Raw genomic sequence first — 20,338 nt, forward strand, 5'->3', positions numbered from 1 at the left:
GGTACACACCTGCGATATATAGAAACAGCCAAATTGCTATTCTGATGATGCGCTACACCAAAGATGCTACCATAGTGATTGTGGTTGTCCAATCCTGTCCCTGGTTCGTTCAATTACACAACATTTACAGCTGTGTAATCATTACACTAATTTGACATGTAATTATTGTCCCAAGTGATAGCCAATAGAACACCCCAAGCACACACTATCCAATCAAGTTAGTTTACTTAAAAGGATGGCTCACACAACTTCAGTTTATGCATTCTCTTGTTACAGAAGGGAAAAGGCACCAAACCACGACATCTTCAGTTGATTACAATGCCTTTAAGTCTTTGATAAGTCAAAGAGGATGAGACTAAACAGGTATGTGTTTCAATATTTTTTTTTTTTAAATGTTAATTTTTTTTTTTTATCACTCTACCAGTAGTTCTTACTTCAATGGCCAAATGGTTAGACCTTGTGAAACACGTCTAGAAACTGGCTTGATTTCTTTTGGAGTGATGTCTAAGTTGTTTTTAACCTAATGAGTACCAACCAAATGGCATATAGTATGGTCTTCTGACACTTTTGCAGCTATGATGATGAAATGAAGAATTTCCTGACTTGGTATTGACACTCAAGGGTGTTGTTGACCAAGGTGTGATTGATTTGAATCTTCTCTCTGAGCTGTTATATCCAAATGAGCTGTAACTTTCTGCAAATACCCAAATGTTTGTAATGGCTAGTTTAATCACATCCTGTTGAGTTACTCGTTTTCTTTTTATTAAAATCACAGAGGGCTATTCAGGACTTAACCAGTTCACCAGTAACTTGGCAACTGACGGTATGTAGCCCACAAACTGGGTCCTTAGGCTGTGTTCACACTGGTAGGCCTATTTTTCTCAGTAATTGGTCTTTCTGAAAAATGTATTGGTCAAAAGGCCAGTACGTCAAATATCTATGATTGGGCTACCTGTGTAAACGCAGCCTAATTTTCCTGATGTCACTCTGGCCAATGGCCATGTATGCTCCATTTCAATCTGAGTATTTCATTAGGTTTTGGTGGCAAGCTATGAGGTGCAGCATTTCCTGACTCTGTATTGTCACTGACCAAGGTGTGATCGGTTGTAATTTTCTCTGAGCTATTAAGTCTAAATGCCCTCTGAACGCATCCTCTCCACTAATGTGGGTTGAGACTGGTGGTCCAGCTTATAATTGAATTTCTACAGTGTGGCTTTGATGGGTTTAACCCCCAACAATGTAAAGTACTTAGACCTTTTGAAAAACAGTTTGTGCTCTGCAAGGTTTCCTTGGTTGATGCAAATCTTTTTTTGTCATTGGTGGTTCCTATTTGCATAGATATTAATAACTTGCAGGAAATGGGTAACTTAACCATTCAAACTGCTTTAAAATGTGGTTTTGTTTCAGAAGTGGTTGACGTGCCTTATCATCTGTCAAGGTGCACCATTCTTAAGGAAATGGCCTTCGACTCTAAACAGTGGGCTGGACTCCAGCAAGATGAGTGAACTTTTTAGCTGATGTCATTTTAATTATGGGGCTGGATGGGAGGCCCCCTAATCATATTAGCTGAACTCTCCAGCCAGACCGCAATAGATCACGTTTCACATAAATCTGCTTGAGGTTGTGACCTGTTTCTAAATACAATACATTGCAGAGACTTCAATGAAAAGTACTTGTTTGTCCACTTATATTAGATTTGTGTACTAACATATCATGAATTAGCATTTTATTCATCAACTGGTTCATGTAATCAGGACTAGCTTGATGGGGTTAACTGTCCCAGTCTTAACATTATCTTCCTGGGCTAACAGTGGATGTCTTTATTAATGATTCCAGCTAGATGTATAACTCTATAGCTGTATTAAATACTAACTCTTAACAGCTTTGTTCTTTTGACAATTTTCAGATGCCTTTGCTGTTTACTGAAGCAATCCACTGGGACCTTGCAGGCTTCAAATAGCTTTTGGCCTTTGGAGAAGTTCATGTTAAAGAAGCTCTGAAGAAGGCCTTGAGGCAGATTCTTAATAAAAAGCAGTGATACTAACGTGAGCGGTGTTATGTTAGTCAATTGGTAACATGCAACAAAGATGGCTCAAATGGGGAAGTGCCTTTTTGAATTTGGGAAAGATCATGTTCAAATTCAGTCGATTGATCACATCTCACAATCTAAATTTTAAGGGCGTATATTGCATTGGAAGCCTAATTTGAAGATTACTTATCATGTAGTAAACTGGACTTGTTCAAAACAGACATTACTGCATTGAAGAGGAACTGCCCCATAAAAATCCAAATCCTTTTGAAAATGGCCTGTGGCATCACACATTTTATTCTAGTGTCAAAATTGACTTAAGTGGGATTACTTTGGTTATCGTAAACTGAGTTTGACACCTCTGTCACAAGGAGTAAAGTTGGGGCTGGGTTTGTATTACATTTGTCAAATCATGCCCCCTTAGACTCGCTGTGCAAATTGCCCATGTTACTTAGCGATGAGAAACTAGCCACAAAGATTACTGATGGACTACAGTTTGTTAAAATAAAGTGCAAATGGGAATGTGCCATATTTGAACTAGATGCAAAATAAAGTTTGGACTGTTACACATTCAAGAGAACATGCTAATTTGACAAAGTAAAAATCTAATCTCAATGGGTATAGTTTACTTCAGAATTGCATTGGGGCATACTTTTAACTGTACAGCCTTACTAATGGATTGTGGATCAATGAAATGGGCTATCAGTCTACTCCGTGACACCCACAACTGTAGAATATAAACTAGTGTCAGTGGAGGCTCATCAGGAAGGGGATGACCATCCTCAGTGAAATTCATAACATTTGAAGTTACATTTACCTTCTTTGGGATAGGTGGGACTGTAGCGTCCCACGTCAACAACAGCCAGTGAAATTGCAGATTGCCAAATTCAGAAATGGTTATAATAAAACATCCTTAAACATACAAGTGTTATACATCAGCTCAAAGAAACTTCTTGTAAATCCAACCGCTGTGTAAGATTTCAAAAAGGCTTTACGGCGAAAGCAAACCATGCGATTATCTGAGAACAACGCCCAGCAGAAAAATCATTACAAACAGTAACCAGCCAAGCAGAGGAGTAACAAGTCAGAAATAGCAATAAAATGTATCACTTGCATTTGATCTTCGTATGGTTCCACTCAAGACTCCATGTTACACAAACGATAAAGTCCCTGTTTATGTCCAAAAACCTGTTTTGTTCAGTAATCCATTAGCAGCAAAGTGCGGTCACAGCAGGCAGACGACAAATCAAAAAAGTACTGTAAGTTCGTAGATATGTCAAGATGTTTATAATCAATCAGGTATTTGTCCTAAATCGATCATATTTCAACCGGACAATAGCTTCGTCAACAGAAAAGGAAAAACAAGAGGCGCGCTCGTGATCACGCAGGACATCTCTGGAAATTTCCACTCGCCTCATTGAAAGTGATGTTTCTCCCTAATTTTTCAGTGGTGGATAGGCTTTCAATGGAAAAACAGCCATTTCAAAATAAGAGCACTTCCTGGATGGACTTTCCTCAGGTTTTTGCCTGCCATATCAGTTCTGTTATACTCGGACATTATTTTAACAGTTTTGGAAACTTTAGTTTCTTTCCAAATCTACTAATTATATGCATATCCTAGCTTCTAGGCCTGAGTAGCAGGCAGTGTACTTTGGGCACCTCAGTCATCCAAACTTCTGAATACTTCCCCCTATCCCCAAAAAGTTTAACTATAATCACGTGTCACCAAGCAATTGTTAAACACTTTTGCAAAGGTCTACAGTAGCCTCAACAGCACTCTGTAGGTTAGCACCATGGTATAGCCGGAGGACAGCTAGCTTCCATCCTCCTCTGGGTATGATTACTTCAATACAAACCGTAAAAGGCTGATGGTTCTCACCCCTTTACATGGACACACAGTAATTATGACTACTTCCGGAGGACATCCTCCAACCAGCGCGCTTGCAGCATGAACTGACCTGTCCACCCAGTCAAAGGAGCAAATGTTAATTCTCTGATCAAGTCTGAGTTCCTGAGCGCTCTGGAGCAGATCTTCAAGGATTGTTCTGTTAATCTTTCCCTTGATCCTCAGTAGTCTCCCTGCCCCTGAAACATCACAGCATGATGCTGCCACCACCATGCCTCACCGTAGGGATGATGCCAGGTTTCCTCCAGACATGACGCTTGGTATTGAGGCCAAAGAGTTCAATCTTGGTTTCATCAGACCAGAGAATCTGGGTGGTCAGAGTCCTTTATTTGAATGTCAAACTCCAAGCGGGTTGTCATGTGCCTTTTGCTGAAGAGTGGCTTCTGTCTGGCCACTCTACCACACCGGCCTAATTTTTGGAGTGCTGCAGAGATGGTTGTCCTTCTGGAAGGTTCTCCCAGCTCCACAGAGGAACTCTGGAGCTCTGTCAGTGACCATCGGGTACTTGGTCACCTCCCTAAGGCCCTTCTCCCCCGATTTCTCAGTTTGGCTGGGTAGCCAGCTCTAGGAGGAGTCTTGGTGGTTCCAATTTAACAATGATGGAGGCCACTCACTGTTCTTGTGGACCTTCAATGCTGCAGAATTTATTTTGGTACCCTTCCCCAGATCTGTGCCTTGACACGATCCTGTCTTGGAGCTCCACGGACAATTCCTTCGACCTCATGGCTTGGTTTTTGCTCTGACATGCACTGTCAATTGTGGGACCTTATAGACAGGTGTGTGCTTTTCCAAATCATGCCCAATTTAATTTACCACAGGTGGACTCCAATCAAGTTGTAGAAACATCTCCAGGATGATTAAAGGAGACCGAATACATCAGAGCTCAATTTTTGAGTCTCATAGAAAAGGATACTTAGGTGTTTCTGTTTTTTAATATTTGCATGTGTTTTTTCTTTCATTATTTGGTGTGTGTGGATTGCTGGGAAAAAAAATAATTTAATCCATTTTAGTATAAGGCTGTAACGTAACAAAAAGGGAAAGAGTCTGAATTCTTTACGAATGCACTTTAAATACTTTGCACCAGTCTCTCTTGGCTAGAAGTTGATTGACTGCATCACTTTTTATTTGATTTTTGAAAGTTCAATTTAAAAAAAAATTAATAGTGAACTTACACACACACTTACCACACCAGAGGTCTTTTCACAGTCTCACAAATTCAAGAAAGCGTACAGTATTATATAGAGCCATTATTGCATGGAACTCCATATCATATTCCTCCAATGAACAGCAAACCTGGTTTCAAAACAGATCATGCAACATCCATGGCACAACACCTCTCCCTTACTTGACCTAGATGTTTTTAAATATATGTAGATCTGTGCTTGAGTAGTTGTCTATTAATGCTTTGTATTGTTTTGTATGGACCCCAGGAAGAGTAGCTGCTCCTTTCGCAACAGCTAATGGGGAGCCTAATAAAATGTCTCTTGCCTGCTCACCAATGGTCGTTAATGGGCAGAACAAAATTGGGTAGGTTCACACCCCTTGACTTTCTCTACATTTTGTTACAGCCTGAATTTAAAATTGATTAAATGTTTTAAAATAAATAAATGTCTCTGGCCTATACACAATACCCCATGCCAAAGTGGAATTATGTTTTAGAAATGTAAAAGCAACGTATTGTCTATTTTACATATTCAACCCCTTTTACAGCAAGCCTAAATAAGTTCAGAAGTAAGAATGTGCTTAAGTCACATGTTGAATGGACTCTGTGTGCAATAATAGTGGTTAACATGGTCATTGAGGGTAGTCAATTTGATGTCTTTTAAAAAAAATGATAACCTCATCTCTGTACTTCACACATGCAATTATCTGAATGGTTTCTCAGTCAAGGCAGTACATTTCAAACACAGACCAGGGAGTTATTCCAATGCCTCGCTTAAGGGCACCTAGTGGTAGCTGGGTAAAAAAAAAAGAAGCAGACTTTGAATATCCCTTTGAGCATTGTGAAGTTAATTACACTTTGATGGTGTGTCAATAAACCCAATCACTGTAAAGATACAGGCGTGCTTCCTAGAGAGGAAGGAAACCACACAGGTATTTCACCCTGAGGCCAATGGTGACTTTGAAACAGAGTTGAATGGCTGTGATATGAAAACTGAAAACGCAACATGTAGTGTTGGTCCCATGTTTCATGAGCTAAAACACATTTTCCATACGGAGAAAAAGCTTATTTCTCACATTGTGCACAAATTTGTTTACATCCCTGTTAGTGAGCATTTCTCCTTTGCCAAGATAATTAATCCACCTGACAGGTGTGGCATATCAAGAAGCTGATTTAACAGCATTACACTGGTGTACCTTGAGCCAGGAACAATAAAATACCATCCTAAAATGCGCAATTTTGGCACACAACACAATGCCACAGATGTCTCAAGTTTTGTGTGCAATTGGCATGCTGACTGCAGGAATGTCCACCAGAGCTGTTGCCTGAGAATTTTATGTTAATTTCGCTACCATAAGCCGGTGTACAGAATAAAAATATTCCAAAACATGCATAATGTCTTCAACAAGGCACTAAAGTAATACTGCAAAATATGTGGCAAAGCAATTAACTTTGTGGTCGAGTTAGTTTGGACTTAAATCTACTTGAAAATCTATGGCAAAACCTTAATGGTTGTCTAGCAATGATCAACAACCAATTTGATTGAGCTTGAATATAGAAAATAATAAATGGGCAAATGTTGCACAATCCAGGTGTGGAAAGCTCTTAAAGACTCTCAGCTGTAATCGCTGCCAAACGTCCTCTCACTGTCAACTGTATTTCTTTTCAGAAAATTTAACATGTATGAACATAAGATTCAACAACTGAGACAAACTGAACAAGTTCCACAGACATGTGACTAAGAGAAATGGAATAATGTGTCCCTGAACAAAGGGGGGTCAAAACCTTCGTAGGTGGTTGAAATCGGATACAAATCTGATCCCTGGCCATTCAACTTGTCTGAACGGTCAAGTCTGATTTATTGCCCTCATTGTTTTTAGACTTATTTGGCATTTCTTGATGCTTGCTCTTGACAGTTTTGGCAAAAACATGTGGTAACAAAATATATATTTTTTAAACTTATTTAATTAGGCAAGTCAGTTAAGAAGAAATTGTTATTTACAATGACAGCCTAGGAACAGTGGGTTTAGACCTTGTCAGCGCAGGGATTCCATCTAGCAACTTTCGGTTAATGGCCCAACGCTCTAACCACTAGGCTACCTGCTTGTTAATTGTTTACAAACAAATTAGTGAATGTGCTAGAAAGCTAAACGGCTAGCTAGTTGACTGCTCTGGCTTAAATCATTCTTACTCTATGATTTTGAACATTTGAAGCAACTGGGAAACATCCATGGCAGGAATTGTCACCTTAGCTTGCTACATAACTTCTGAGTGATAGGAAGCATCAACACCAATCGTCGTTACTACACTGCTCAAAAAAATTAAGGGAACACTAAAATAACACATCCTAGATCTGAATGAATGAAATATTCGTATTAAATACTTTTTTCTTAGTTGAATGTGCTGACAACAAAATCACACAAATTATCAATGGAAATCAAATGTATCAACCCATGGAGGTCTGGATTTGGAGTCACACTCAAAATTAAAGTGGAAAACCACACTACAGGCTGATCCAACTTTGATGTAATGTCCTTAAAACAAGTCAAAATGAGGCTCTGTAGTGTGTGTGGCCTCCACGTGCCTGTATGACCTCCCTACAACGCCTGGGCATGCTCCTGATGAGGTGGCAGATGGTCTCTTGAGGGATCTCCTCCCAGACCTGGACTATAGCATCCGCCAACTCCTGGACAGTCTGTGGTGCAACGTGGCGTTGGTGGATGGAGCGAGACATGATGTCCCAGATGTGCTCAATTGGATTCAGGTCTGGGGAACGGGCAAGCCAGTCCATAGCATCAATGCCTTCCTCTTGCAGGAACTGCTGACACACTCCAGCCACATGAGGTCTAGCATTGTCTTGCATTAGGAGGAACCCAGGGCCAACCGCACCAGCATATGGTCTCACAAGGGGTCTAAGGATCTCATCTCGGTACCTAATGGCAGTCAGGCTACCTCTGGCGAGCACATGGAGGGCTGTGCGGCCCCCCCAAAGAAATGCCACCCCACACCATGACTGACCCACCGCCAAACCAGTCATGCTGGAGGATGTTGCAGGCAGCAGAATGTTCTCCATGGCGTCTCCAGACTGTCACGTCTGTCACATGTGCTCAGTGTGAACCTGCTTTCATCTGTGAAGAGCACAGGGCGCCAGTGGTGAATTTGCCAATCTTGGTGTTCTCTGGCAAATGAAAAACGTCTTGCACGGTGTTGGGCTGTAAGCACAACCCCCACCTGTGGACGTCGGGCCCTCATACCACCCTCATGGAGTCTGTTTCTGACCGTTTGAGCAGACACATGCACATTTGTGGCCTGCTGGAGGTCATTTTGCAGGGCTCTGGCAGTGCTCCTCCTGCTCCTCCTTGCACAAAGGCGGAGGTAGCGCTCCTGCTGCTGAGTTGTTGCCCTCCTACGGCCTCCTCCACGTCTCCTGATGTACTGGCCTGTCTCCTGGCAGCGCCTCCATGCTCTGGACACTACGCTGACAGACACAGCAGACCTTCTTGCCACAGCTCGCATTGATATGCCATCCTGGAAGAGCTGCACTACCTGAGCCACTTGTGTGGGTTGTAGACTCCGTCTCATGCTACCACTAGAGTGAAAGCACCGCCAGCATTCAAAAGTGACCAAAACATCAGCCAGGAAGCATAGGAACTGAGAAGTGGTCTTTGGTCACTACCTGCAGAACCACTCCTTTATTGGGGGTGTCTTGCTAATTGCCTATAATTTCCACCTGTTTATTCCATTTGTACAACAGCATGTGAAATGTATTGTCAATCAGTGTTGCTTCCTAAGTGGACAGTTTGATTTCACAGGAGTGTGATTGACTTGGAGTTACAATGTGTTGTTATAGTCATGTCAGTAAATGACTGCTGTCTGAACATGCACAAATCCGATTTGGACACATGTAACTTGCTGTTTGGACAGTCAGTTTTCCAGAACAGATTTGAAAAACAAAACTGATTTAATCATGAAGGCCTGCAGTGTGAACATGGCTTCATTGTTCCTCCATGTACTGCAAAACAAGGATAGGCCCTAATTTGACATTTGCTATTGGTCGAAATGAGATCAATTACTAAGGTATGGTTTTGGGAAAGGTCAATGAATGTTCAAAACCGAACATGAGACGGAACTACTTCTGACCTTGTGTAATTAAATGTAGTGTTAATTACTAATGAATAAACCACCCGTGTTAAAGTATCATAAGTGCGAGGGATATGTTAGTTCTCTGAGGAGTACCATTACAAGAGGAACTGCAGGAAGAACACACCCAGGAGAGACTAGTGGAAATGGACAGAGCCACACCACCACTGTCAGCCTACGCAGCCTCGCACCAACACTGGGAAGAAAGAACGACTCATTTGAGGAAAGTATACTTATGGGCTTAAATGATTTAAAAAGTGATTAAGCTCCTTGAACTCAAGAGTCCCTTGAGACCAGATGTCCCTAGGGCTGTTGCGTGACCATATTACCGCCACACTGGCAGTCATTACAGCAGTAAAATTTCATGTGACCATCGAGTCACGGTAATCTCCTTATATGCAATCTGAACACGCATTGGTAGTACGCAACTCACTAACGATCATCAGGTCGCTAATGGCCTGGTACTCAGGGCTCTATTTCTCCTCTAACCACTCTGCAAATGCAATTGAAAATCACATCAGACACTTATCATCAAAACTGTATCGTGATTTTTAAAACACCTCACTGTGATGATCAATTTGAAGAAAGAAGTTCAACAACAGGTTGAAACAGTGTAAAACATGGTCGTTGTGGGTGTTGTTTCAAAGCCTAACACAACAAAATTGTGTGTTAGGTGATGATTAATTCAAATCACCCTTACACATATTAGAGCTTATGCATACACATAGGCCTACAGTACCTTCAGAAAGGTTTCACGCCTTGTCTTTTTCCACAATTTGTTGTTTTATAGCCTGAATTTAAAATGGATTCCATTCAGATTTTTTCTCACTGGCCTACACACAATACCCCATAATGTCGAAGTGGAATTATGTTCAGGAGTAAGAAAGTGCTTAACAAGTCACATCAAAAGTTGCATGAACGTTGTGTTCAATAAGTGTTTAACATGATTTTTTAATGACGACCTCATCTCTGTACCCCACACATACAATTATCTGTAAAGTCCCTCAGTTGAGCAGTGAATTTCAAACACACATTCAACCACAAAGACCAGGGAGGTTTTCCAATGACTCACAAAGAAGGGACCCTATTGGTAGATGAGTAATACAAAATATAAAAGCAGACATTGAATATCCCTTTAAGCATGGTGAAATTATTAATTACACTTTGAATGGTGTATCAATACACCCAGTCACTACAAAGATATAGGCCTCCTTCATAACTCAGTTGCCTGAGAAGAATAAAACCGCCCAGGGATTTCACTGAGGCCAATGGTGACCTTAAAACAGTTACAGGGTTTATTGGCTGTAATAGGAGAGAACTGAGCATTGTAGTTACTCCACAATACTAACCTAATTGACAGAGTGAAAAGAAGTAAGCTTGTAAAAAATACAAATATTCCAAAACATGCATCCTGTTTGCAACAAGGCACTAAAGTAATACTCCAAAAAATGTGGTAAACCAATTATCTTTTTGTACTGAATACAAAGTGTTATGTTTGGGGCAAATCCAACACAACACATTATGGAGAACCACTCTCTATATTTTCAAGCTTAGTGGTGGCTGCATCATGTTTTGGGTATGCTTGTAATCGTTAAGGACAGGGGAGTTATTCCGGATTTTAAAAATTACGGAATGGAGCTAAACACAGGCAAAATCCTAGAGGAAAACCTGGTTCAGTCTGCTTTCCACCAGACACTGGGAGATGAATTCACCTTTCAGCAGGAAAATAACCTAACACACAAGGTCAAATCTACACTGGCGTTGCTTACCAAGAAGACAGTGAATGTTACGGAGTGGCCGAGTTACACTTTTTACCTAAATCTACTTAAAAATCTATGGTAAGACTTGAAAATGCTTGATTAGAAATGGAAACCAATTTGACAGTCTGAAGAATTTAGATAATAATCATGGGAAAATGTTGCATAATCCAGGTGTGGAAAACTCTTAGAGACTTACAAAGAAAGACTCACAGCTGTAATTGCTGCCAAAGGTGCTTCTACAAAGTATTGACTCAGGGGTGTGAATACTTATGTAAATCAGATATTTCTGATTTTCAATCAATTTGCACACACAAAAAAATCTTAAAACATGTTTTCATTTAGAATTCAGAATGCAACACATTGTGGAATAAGTCAAATCATTTCTGAAGGCACTGTATATAATGATTGTGCCATTATGGAAGACAGCCTACCACATATGCCAGAAAAAAAATATTTAAAATGTCTTTGGTACATAATTGGTTTAGCCTGTACTCCAAAATTAAACAAATTCTAGTAATCACCTTTGAGTGTGGACTGCATACTGCATACAAGGGAGGCCCCGTAGGTTGGTGTGGGGTCCAGCAGCCGACGAGGCCTTCCGCCTTCTCAATTTACGTTTCACCTCCTCCCAAGTGCTGAAACATTCAGATCCCATGATATCCTTTGTGGTGGAGGTGGACGCTTCCGGGGTAGGCGTGGGGGTAGTTTTGTCTCAACGACAGGGGAACCCACAAGTTGTACCCATGTGTGTTTTATTATAAGAAATTGTCCCCTGTAGAGAGGAACTACGACTTTGGCGATCAGAAGCTCCTGGCAGTGAAGTTGGCATTAGAGGAGTGGAGACACTGGCTGGAGAGCGCCAAGGAACCATTCGTCATCCTCACCGACCACAGGAACCTTGAGTACATACGGACAGCGACGAGGCTGAATCCGTGCAATGCAAGGTGGGCTCTTTTCTTCTCAAGGTTTAACTTCACGCTAACCTATCACCCAGGCTCAAAAAACACCAAGGCCAATGCCTTGTCCCGCCTCTACGATTTGGGAGAGGGCCCTGTTCTGAGTGAGCCTATAATCCCATCCTCCCGAGTCGTAGCTCCTGTGGTCTGGGACGTAAATCTGGCGATCCGCCAGGCTCTGGCGAGGGAGCCCGCACCCCTGAACTGTCCTCCCGGGCCCCTACATTCCCACAGGGATAAGGGACCGGCTGCTGACCTAGGCCGTTCAAGGCTCTCCGGAGGGTCAACGAGGTGATGTATAGACTGTCACTAACGTATCTCACCCTCGTTTCATGCCTCCCTTCTCAGGCCGGTGGTTCCTGGTTCCCTAGCTGATGCTGTCCCCCACGACTCCCCCCCCCCCCCCCCCGGACATCGAGGGCAGTCCGGCGTATACTGTCAGATCTCTGCTGGACTCCCAGCTTCGTGGGGGTCGGCTCCAGTATCTGGTGGACTGGGAGGGGTATGGCCCTGAGGAGCGGTGTTGTGTTCCGGTGGAGGACATTCTGGATTCCAACGTCATCTGTGATTTCCATCGTCGCTGCCCGGATTGACCCGCACCCGGGGGGGTGCATCTTGCAGCCCATATACAGTATGTATTTTATTTCTCAGCTATTCTAAGGTTTGTATAATTCACAACTAAAGTAGCCAAATAACTCTAGCATATTGGACCTGTTTCAAATGATCACTTTTACACTCTGCCACTTCATATGCACACTCGCTCCAGAATGGGAAAAATATCATTTCAATTTTATTCAGCTGTTCAATTATATTCTTACTATAAAATATAATACTAAATAATGGTATGGGACTTAAGCATATTTTGTCTGCTAAATGGACAAGCCTACAACATGGCACAAAGCCAGATAACATGCAGTAGGCCAACTGGTATTCTGTTCTTCTGAAATACATTTCATAATGTTTCTTTAGACCTGACTAAAATAATGGATTTATTGTGACAGTGTATATTAAATTGATTTATTACTTTTTAGAATGTAGATGTTCCAATGGCGCACATCAGCAGCTTGTATGCCCGGAGGCCTTGACATGCTAAACGTGTTTATGTTAATTAACGGTCAATTACCTTGAGGCCGGCAGTCTTTTGTTTGGCAATAAAATAAATTAACTACAAGACCATGGTACTTGCCTACGGAGCAGCAAGAGGAACTGTCCCTCCCTACCTTCAGGTGATGCTCAAACCTTACACCCCAACCCGAGCACTCCTTTCTGCCACATCTGGTCTCTTGGCCCTCCCACGCCTATGGGAGGGCAGCTCCCGGTCAGCCCAGTTCAATCTCTTCTCTGTCCTGGCGGCACCCCAATGGTGAAACCAGCTTCCCCCTGAAGCTAGGACAGCAGAGTCCCTTCCCATCTTCCCGAAAACATCTGAAATCCTACCTCTTCAAAGAGTATCTTAAATAATACCACACCACCCCCTCTCACCGACCCCCACCCCTCTCAATTAAAAACAAATATATATACATTTGTGAACCCCCGCTGACAAAATTTCATGACCGCCACAGCCCTAGTTGTCACAAATGAATTCTTACCTTGAGCCGATGGTCATGGAAGGGGTGGCTGGTTTGAGGTCCATATTTGTGATATCATGTCCTGTGAGGTGAGCTAGCCTGACACCTGCCAGCCACAGCAATGGTGAGTGGGTCTTGGCTCGGTCAAACATGTACACCAGCTGCTGGCAGAAAACACAGCTGTTCCAGCCCATGCTGACATAGGGGTAGGCTGCCAGGAAGGCCTTGTACATCCCTCTGCTTGGCCAGTACCTGTTTCAGCCCTCGGGTAAGGAGCCAGGCCAAGCAGGACCAGCGATTGCCAGTGCTGTTTCCAACGCAGACCCAAGTGAGATGTCCATTCGTGCCCCGAAGCAGCCACACACTTTAGGCTGTAAAGGTTTTCAGAGAATGAGGCACTAGTCCAAGACAGAAAATGGTGCTGAAGCAATACATCAAGAACGTAGCGAGACGGGATAAACTCATCCAGAACCTGAGGTAATACTTGAGAGAAAGAAATTGCATCATATCAATCTTGAATCATACACTGCTCAAAAAAATTAAGGGAACACTAAAATAACACATCCTAGATCTGAAAGAATGAAATATTCTTATTAAATACTTTTTTCTTTACATAGTTGAATGTGCTGACAACAAAATCACACAAATTATCAATGGAAATCAAATTTATCAACCCATGGAGGTCTGGATTTGGAATGACACTCAAAATTAAAGTAGAAAGCCACACTACAGGCTGATCCAACTTTGATGTAATGTCCTTAAAACAAGTCAAAATGAGGCTCAGTAGTGTGTGTGGCCTCCACGTGCCTGTATGACTTCCCTACAACGCCTGGGCATGCTCCTGATGAGGTGGCGGATGGTCTCCTGAGAGATCTCGTCCCAGACCTGGACTAAAGCATCCGCCAACTCCTGGACAGTCTGTGGTGCAATGTGGCGTTGGTGGATGGAGTGAGACATGATGTCCCAGATGTGCTCAATTGGATTCAGGTCTGGGGAACGGGCGGGCCAGTCCATAGCATCAATGCCTTCCTCTTGCAGGAACTGCTGACACACTCCAACCACATGAGGTCTTGCATTAGGAGGAACCCAGGGCCAACCACACCAGCATATGGTCTCACAAGGGGTCTGAGGATCTCATCTCGGTACCTAATGGCAGTCAGGCTACCTCTGGCGAGCACATGGAGGGCTGTGCGGCCCCCAAAAGAAATGCCACCCCACACCATGACTGACCCACCGCCAAACCGGTCATGCTGGAGGATGTTGCAGGCAGCAGAACGTTCTCCACGGCGTCTCCAGACTGTCACGTCTGTCACGTGCTCAGTGTGAACCTGCTTTCATCTGTGAAGAGCACAGGGCGCCAGTGTATATTTGGCCTTGTGTTTTAGGTTATTGCCCTGCTGAATGGTGAATTTGTCTCCCAGTGTCTGTTGGAAAGTAGACTGAACCAGGTTTCCTCTAGGATTTTGCCTGTGCTTAGCTCTATTTTGTTTATTTTTATCCTAAAAAACTCCCTAGTCCTGGGCCTCCTGAGTGGCTCAGTGGTCTAAGGCACATTGCAGTGCTTGACGCGTCACTATAGACCCGGGAGACCAATGAGGGTTGCAGCCGGCCATGACCGGGAGACCCATGAGGCGGCGCACAATTGGCCCAGCGTCGTCCGAGTTAGGGGAGGGTTTGGCCTGCCGGGATGTCCTTGCCCCATTGCGCTCTAGCGACACCATGTGGTGTGCCATGCACATGCACGCTGACATGGTCGCCAGCTGGACGGTGTTTCCTCTGTGACATTGGTGCAGCTGGCTTTCAGGTTAAGAGAGCAGTGTGTCAAGAAGCAGTGCAGCCTGGCAGGGTCGTGTTTCGGAGGACGCATGGCTCTCTACCTTTGCCTCTCCCGAGTCCATACGGGAGTTGCAGCTATGGGACAAGACTGTAACTACCAATTGGATATCACAAAATTGGGGAGAAGAAGGGGTAAAAAAAACTTAAATAAAAAATCCCTAATCCTTGTGAATGACAAGCATACCCTTAACATGATGCAGCCACCACTATGCTTGAAAATAGTGATATATTGTGATATATTGTGTTGGGTTGGATTTTCCCCAAACATAAAATGTTGTATTCAGGACCTAAAGTTAATGTCTTTGACAATTTTTTTGCAGTTTCACTTCAGTGCCTTATTGCACACCGGATGCATGTTTTGGAATATTTTTTATTCTGTACCCTTATTTTAACAGCGCCCTGTACAACACAACATAAATAAACACATACCACATACAGTACCAGTCAAAAGTTTGGACACAACTTTTCTACATTGTAGAATAATTGTGAAGACATCAAAACTATGAAATAACACATATGGAATCATAGAGTAACCAAAAAAGTGTTAAACAAATATATTTTATATTTGAGATTCTTCAAAGTAGCCACCCTTTGCCTTGATGACAACTTTGCACACTCTTGCCATTATCTCAACCAGCTTCACTTGGAATGCTCTGGCAATAGCCTTGAAGGAGTTCCCACATATGCTGAGAACTTTTCCTTCACTCTGCGTTCCAACTCATCCCAAACCATCTCAATTGGGTTGAGGTCGGGTGATTTTGGAGGCCAGGTCATCTGATGCAGTACTCCATCAGTCAAAAATAAAGAAAAACCCTTGAATGAGTAGGTGTCCACATTTTTGACTGGTACTGTATATATATATATATACAGTGCATTCGGAAAATATTCAGACCACTTTTTTCAAATGTTGTTACATTACAGTCTTATTCTAAAATGTATTAAATACATGTTTTGACTCAATCTACACACAACACCCCATTATGAAAAAAGTGAAAACAGGTTTTTAGACATTTTTAAAATGTATTAAAAATAAAAAACAGAAATACCTTATTTAAATAAGTATTCAGACCCTTTGCCATGAGACTCAAAATTGAGCTCAGATGCCTCCTGTTTCCATTGATCATCCTTAACATGTTTCTACAACTTCATTGGAGTCCACCTGTGGTAAATTCAATTGATTGGACATGATTTGGAAAGGCACACACCTGTCTACATAAGGTCCCACAGTTGACAGAGCATGTCAGAGCAAAAACCAAGCAATGAGGTCAAAGGAATTGTCCGTTGAGCTGCGAGACAGGATTGTGTTGTACCAAAAAAAGTTCTGCATCATTAACTGTCCCCAAGAACACAGTGGACTCCATCATTCTTAAGTGGAAGAAGTTTGGAACCACCAAGATTCTTCCTGGAGCTGGCCGCCCGGCCAAACTGGGCAATCGGGGTAGAAGGGCCTTGGTCAGGGAGGTGACCAAGAACCCAATGGTCACTCTGACAGAGCTCTAGAGTTCCTCTGTGGAGATGGCAGAACCTTCCAGAAGGAGGACCACCTCTGTAGCACTCCACCAATCAGGCCTTTATGATAGAGGGGCCAGTACGGATGCCACTCTTCAGTAAAAGGCACATAACAGTCCACTTGGAGTTTGCCAAAAGGCACCTTAAAAGGACTCTCAGACAATGAGACTACTCAGGATTGAGGCAAAGATGAACGGAGCAAAGTATAGAGAGATCCTTGATGAAAACCTGCTCCAGGACCTCAGACTGGGGCGAAGGTTCACCTTCCAACAGGACAACTACCCTAAGCACACAGCAAAGACAACACAGGAGTGGCTTTGGGACAAGTCTCTGAATGTCCTTAGGTGGCCCAGCCAGAGCCCGGACTTTAACCCGATCAAACATCTCTGGAGAGACCTGAAAGTAGCTGTGCAACAACGCTCCCAATCCAATCTGACAGAGCTTGAGAGGATCTACAGAAAATAATGGGAGAAAGTCCCCAAATACAGGTGTGCCAAGCTTGTAGTGTCATACCCAAGAAGACTCCATGCTGTAATTTCTGCCAAAGGCGCTTCAACAAAGTACTGAGTAAAGGGTCTGAATGTTTATGTAAATGTGATATTTCTATCTATAATATTCTTTCAATTAGCTAACATTTCTAAACCTGTTTTTGCTTTGTCGTTATGGGGTATTGTGTGTAGACTGATGAGGGGAAAAAACAATTTAATACATTTTAGAATAAGCCTGTAACCTAACAAAATGTGGAAAAGTCAAGGGGTCTGAATACTGTACGAAGAAATGTATATATATGTGTGTGTGTGTGTGTGTGTGTGTGTGTGTATATATATATATATATATCACAAAATGTGTCACAAAATGTAACGAGATTGAACACGGCGACATGCACAAACAAAATGTGTGAATGTCTTGATACTAAAGAAGAAGCTAGCTATGTCTCCAATGATTTAAAAAAAAAAGAAGTTATATCTGTGATGTCTCTGCATGACTTGACTTTCACATTTTCATCCGTCGAAATAGGCCAATCAAGAACATTCAGAGACTCAAATCAAATTGTATTTGTCCCATGCGCCAAATACAACAGGTGCAGTAGACCTTACAGTGAAATGCTTACTTACAAGCCCTTAAACAACAATGCCATTTTAAGAAAAATAAGTGTTAAGTAAAAAATAGACAAGTAAAAAATAACAAGGTACTGTTACAGAGTCAATGTGTGGGAGCACCGGGAGGTCAAGGTAATTGAGGTAAAATGTACATATAGGTAGAGTTAAAGTGACGATGCATAGATAATAAACAGAGACTAGCAGAGGGGGGAGAATGCAAATAGTCTGGGTAGCCCTTTGATTAGCTGTTCAGGAGCCTTATGGCTTGGGGGTAGAAGCCGTTAAGAAGACTTTTGGACCTAGACTTGCCGCTCAGGTACCGCTTGATGTGCGGTAGCAAAGAGAACAGTCTATGACTAGGGTGGCTGGAGTCTTTGACAATTGTTTGGGCCTTCCTCTGACATCGCCTGTTGTTGAGGTCCTGGATGGCAGGAAGCTTGCCCCCAGTGATGTAATGGGCCGTACACACTACCCTCTGTAGTAACTTGCGGTCGGAGACCGAGCAGCTGCCATACCATTGGGATGGTGTTCTTTGGCTTGCAAGCCTCCCCATTTTTCCTCAAAACATAACGATGGTCATTATGGCCTATTTTTGTTTCATCAGACCAGAGGACATTTCTCCAAAGGACGATCTTTGTCCCCATGTGCAGTTGCAAATCGTAGTCTGGCTTTTTAATGGCTGTTTTGGAGCAGTGGCTTCTTCCTTGCTGAGCGGCCTTTCAGGTTATGGCGATATAGGACTCGTTTTACTGTGGATATAGATACTTTCGTACCGGTTTCCTCCAGCGTCTTCACAAGGTCCTTTGCTGTTGTTCTGGGATTGATTTGCATCTCTAGGAGACAGAACCCGTCTCCTTCCTGAGCGGTATGACAGCTGCATGGTGTTTATACTTGCGTATTATTGTTTGTACAGATGAACGTGGTACCTTCAGACGTTTGGAAATTGATCCCAAGGATGAATCACTTTTTTTCTGAGATCTTGGCTAATTTCTTTTGATTTCCCATGATGTCAAGCAAAGTGGCACTGAGTATGAAGGTAGGCCTTGAAATACATCCACAGGTACACCTCCAATTGACTCAAATGATGTCAGTTAGTCTATCAGAAGCTTTGAAAGCCATGACATAATTTTCTGGAATTTTCCAAGGGACAGTCAACTTAGTGTATGTAAACTTCTGACCCACTGGAATTGTGATACAGTGAATTATAAGTGAAATAATCTGTCTGTAAACAATTGTTGGAAAAATTACTTGTGTCATGCACAAAGTAGATGTCCTAACCGACTTGCCAAAACTATAGTTTGTCAACAAGAAATTTGTGGAATGGTTGAAAAACGAGTTTTAATGACTCCAACCTAAGTGTATGTAAACTTCCGACTTCAACTGTAGATGAAAAATATATTGGTAACTAGTGTGGTCTACAGCTTATCATGAGTTACTCAGGAGAGCAAAATCTTGTGCACCAGCTGTTGTTTACAAATATACACAGACTGCCACCCCTTGCCTTACTGGAGGCGGCTGTTCTATCTTGCTGATGCAGCGTAAACCCTGCCAGCTGTATGTTATTCATGTCGTCATTCAGCCACGACTCGGTGAAACGTAAGATATTACAGTTTTTAATGTCCCGTTGGTAGGATATTCTTTACCATAGTTTGTCAATTTTGTTATCCAATGTACAATTGGCTAATATGACCGATGGTAGAGGCATATTACCCACTCGCAGTCGGATACTTACAAGGCACCCCGACCTACATCCCAAATATCTCTCTCTCTTTCTCATGTGAATCACCCGGATCTGAAGTAAATCCTTTGCTTCTAACTTGCTAAAGAAAAAATCTTTGTCCAGTACGGGTTGAGTAATCACTGTCCTTATATCTAGAAGCTTTTTTCGGTCATAAGAGATGGGGGCAGAAACATTATGTACAAAATACGTTACATATAACGTGAAAAAACAGACAAAAGAGCACAATTGGTTAGGAGACTGTAAAATTGCAGCCATCTCCTCTGAAGCCACTCCTACACTGTATTGGCTGTGTGCTTAGGGTTGTTGTCCTGCTGAAAGGTGAACCGTTGCCCCAGCCTGAGGTCCTGAGCATTCTGGAGCAGGTTTTCAAGGATCTCTCTGTACTTTGCTCCGTTCACCTATGCCTGGATCCTGACTAGTCTCCCAGTCCCTGCCGCTGAAAAACATCCCCACAGCATGATGCTGCCACCACCATGCTTCACTGTAGGGATGGTGCCAGGTTTCCTCCAGACGTGACGCTTGGCATTCAGGCCATACAGAATCTTGGTTTCATCAGACCAGAGAATCTTGTTTCTCATTGTCTGAGAGTCTTTAGGTAACTTTTGGCAAACTCCAAGCGGGCTGTTATGTG

At 42.6% G+C, this 20,338-nt stretch overlaps 1 long non-coding RNA gene, 1 other non-coding gene and 1 pseudogene across 2 annotated transcripts; 2 read left to right on the top strand and 1 right to left on the bottom strand.

Moving 5' to 3' along the window:
• Nucleotides 1-273: 273 nt before the first annotated feature.
• Nucleotides 274-2,049, top strand: LOC115104659 (uncharacterized). Its single transcript, XR_003859791.2, has 3 exons — nucleotides 274-363; nucleotides 776-823; nucleotides 1,408-2,049. It is a non-coding gene; the product is annotated as an uncharacterized LOC115104659 (long non-coding RNA).
• Nucleotides 572-669, top strand: LOC115106064 (Z30 small nucleolar RNA). The gene has a single exon (XR_003859980.1). It is a non-coding gene; the product is annotated as a Z30 small nucleolar RNA (small nucleolar RNA).
• A 7,265-nt stretch (nucleotides 2,050-9,314) lies between the features above and the next one.
• LOC115104770 (peroxisome assembly protein 12-like) lies at nucleotides 9,315-15,272 on the bottom strand (annotated as a pseudogene).
• Between the last annotated feature and the right edge of the window lie 5,066 nt (nucleotides 15,273-20,338).

This window comes from Oncorhynchus nerka, linkage group LG22 (assembly GCF_034236695.1).
Source record: "Oncorhynchus nerka isolate Pitt River linkage group LG22, Oner_Uvic_2.0, whole genome shotgun sequence".
Taxonomy (NCBI): domain Eukaryota; kingdom Metazoa; phylum Chordata; class Actinopteri; order Salmoniformes; family Salmonidae; genus Oncorhynchus; species Oncorhynchus nerka.